We start from the raw sequence: 3,533 nt of genomic DNA on the forward strand, positions 1-3,533 counted from the left end.
TACTGTAATTAAAATCTAGCGACTTCACACGTATTGTCTTATGAATAATCTGTCAGCTGCGTCATTGCCGTAAAGTTCCATAAAGTACATTGCATTGTACACTTATTCATCTCATGCATATTATAATATTAATACTACTAATAGTAATAATAAATGTCTGTTCACCTGTCCGTTCATGAATTACCTCCAGCAACATCGCCACTTTTATTTCTTCAACGTACATCCAGAGAAAATCAATGACTAAGAATAAGCAGTGATTGCATACTGTGTACTCTATGTACTAAATGAAAGCGTGTATCTTAATGAGATGAATGAGACAGAAGGTAAGTACAAACATAATGTGCTGCCATTTCCTCCACACCATTAAATTAATTAATATTTAGTATGACCGCACGCCCTGCGGCTTTGGGACGTACATTCGCCTTGCTGCATGCTGTAAAAGACGACTAGTGGCTCAGTGGTTCGCGTGCCGGACTCTCGATGAAAATAGTGCTGGTTGGAATCCCACCATTAAACAAGCTCGAGCTGGCAACCGTTGTTTGTCCTTGAGCAATGCACGTTACTTCAGCTGCCTTGGCACTAAATAACATACTTGAGTTCCTGTGCCATAAAACAAAAAGAACCAAGCAAAAACCATTTTGATATAGTAAGAAATAATCTCTTTTGTTTGGCTATGATGGCGGAAAAAAAAAACGGTTCTACATGAAGCCACCCCTCAAAAATAAATGGAGCAAGAGCAAATTAATTGGAGAAACGGATTAAAAGTGAAGTGACGATTTTCTGAATGATTTACGCAGATATCATCCAGACTAGTCCATAAAATACAATAAACTATAAAAGCTGCAATTTTGTTTCTTTTCTTATTCGTAAATATAGTCACGAATTGGATTCACTTGGTATTCGTAGACATTATTCTCATGTGAAACCATATCATGGGACCTCTCCAAAGTGGTTAGAATGTCTGCGGAACGTCCGCCTCGGATGCGGGAGGTCGTGGGTTTGATCCCCGGCTGAGTCACACCAAAGACTTATAAAAATGGTGCTAACAGCTGCATCGCTTGGCGTTCGGCATTAAGAGGTTAGTGTTAGGACTGGTCAGCCTGGTGTTAGGATAATGTAACTGGGTCTGCGGCATGATGCCCCAGTGCTAGACATCTCTATAAACCGGCACATTGCAGTCATTTTGGCGATATGACTGAAACATTGTTAAAGCTACGTTAAAAATCCAAATCACACACACACACACACACACACACACACACACACCTACCTTTACATTTTATATTTTCAATCGTCCAAAAATCGTGCAGCAGACAAATAACAACACAACGTTTACATAAGTATAACGCTTTCATGTATACCTTTATAATCACTTATAAGTTGTCCCAACCTCACACTACGTACAATCAGATCTACCGTCCCATAATGCCTAGAAAGATCCGGTTCTATGAAGTCTGTTAGGAGTAATTAGCAGAAGAAACAACGTAGACTGTGATCAGCGAAGATCGACGGTAAATAGCTTTCGCCTTCCTATTACCCAGGATAAGTAATTAGAGTAAATCATGGTTTCCACAAGTAGGAACAAAAAGACTAAAAACAATTTAGGTGTCTAATTCAGACGAGGAGGTTCGTTACTGTTTGTATGTGCATATGAATAGAATAGGACCATTATGTCTGCCTGTAATTAAATAGGAATAGACGGAAGTTCGGACAGAAACACGAAATCGTAGTAGTATTGTTTAGCTACAAAACAGCGCAACACTGGCATTACGGTGCCAATTTAAAGTAAAATTCGAAAATTTGAAATATAAAAACTGCCAACAAATCAGTGAACATAAAACTTAATAGTAAGCATAAACATGGGTATGAAACATTAAAGTTAGAAGGCTAAAAATCGGTGCAATTCCATAAAGTGTATATACAATGAACAAATGTAACATATCGCCCAAATTTGTTATATAAATCGCAATTCCCATAAAAAGTCCAAGATTTTCCCGTGTGTCACATGATCATATAAATTCTTCACTGATTTCGCTTTTTAAAAAGAAAATGGTTTCACAGGATAGAAGTCGACATAGTGACAAGAACTGTCAGTGGACACTAACAGTGGTATGTACTGTTATGTATATCTATAATGTTTTTAATTATTATTCATAGCTGTAAATTGTAGTGATTATCTTTAGTTGCAATTTTGTACGTGCATATCTTATATTTTAAGATATTAAAGAACTTTAAGTTGCATAGGATCTATAAATAGATGCTTACATACGTGTTGACAGTTACTAATAATAAAATTATTAGTAAATATGTTTACAAGTTTCTGGCTTTTCCGAAATTGGACAGGTGGGTCTGGTGGTATCTTAGAAGAACGAAGCTACTTCCTATTGGATTATGTTAAATCATGCAAGTTCTTCTACGATGTTGGCAATTTGTGAGTTGTCATTTAGTAATAGTGATAATATCCGTGTTTTAGTCTTTTGGTATTTATATAAGTAGCTTGGCAGTTTTCTCATTCTCATTTCTTGTTTTCCTGTTGTAACATCAAGTCTGAAGATGTATTTTATGTTCTGTTTAGATATAATTTGAGAAGGAAAAACCTTTCTTTAGATTATTCATTAGAAATAGAAAGTGCTCATTGGACTATAATTAAATTTAGAACTATTGTAAATTATTCAAAGGAGTTCTGGGCAAAGTTATTTTGATATTTTATGCCTGTTAGTCTTGGATTTGAAATTTATGCTGCACATTTCATTCTTTTGGACTTTAATAGAACCTTTTCAGGATTATTTTGGATTCAGTTCATAATACTGTAAGTTATTCTTAAACTTTCAGTTTATAACATTGATAATTAAACTATTTGTTAGGTTATGCAAAACTTGTTAGTTTTGCTTCTTTCTGTTAGTTTATGACCATATAATCGTAACAGTACTCTTGTCGAAGTTCATCCTTCAGGAGGTTGCACGAGTTAGGAGTCGCGTCGTAATGGGTTTAATGTTTTGAAGCTTCATTGTAGAGTTTCATTCCATAAATCTTTATCAAATGCGAAACATATATGCTGATTTATATAATAAATGAAGTCAGGATATGGAATTTTCCAATCGGAATGGGTGATTTTATAGTAGTTTTTGCTGCCTTATCTGCCTTTTCAGTACCTAAGCTTAATTCCGATGAGACTAGGTAGTCATTACAACAGAATATTATTTTCCAGACTGAGTGACATCATGTTTTTGTATGATAGTAGTGAATAGGGATACCCTACGGACAATGGGAATTAGCATTACAGAACCCCTTGGGACAATCTACGGACAATGGAAATTTAACATGGCGAAAAATCGTGGGACAATCTACGGACAAGGGGAATTTAACATGGGAATAAATCGTGGGACAATCTACGGACAAGGGGAATTTAACATGGGAATAAATCGTGGGACAATCTACGGACAAGGGGAATTTAACATGGGAATAAATCGTGGGACAATCTACGGACAAGGGGAATTTAACATGGGATTTTTTTTTTTTAAATTTTTTTAAAA

The sequence above is a fragment of the Sinohyriopsis cumingii genome, chromosome 5 (assembly GCF_028554795.1).
Source record: "Sinohyriopsis cumingii isolate HCF-2022 chromosome 5, ASM2855479v2, whole genome shotgun sequence".
Lineage (NCBI taxonomy): Eukaryota > Metazoa > Mollusca > Bivalvia > Unionida > Unionidae > Sinohyriopsis > Sinohyriopsis cumingii.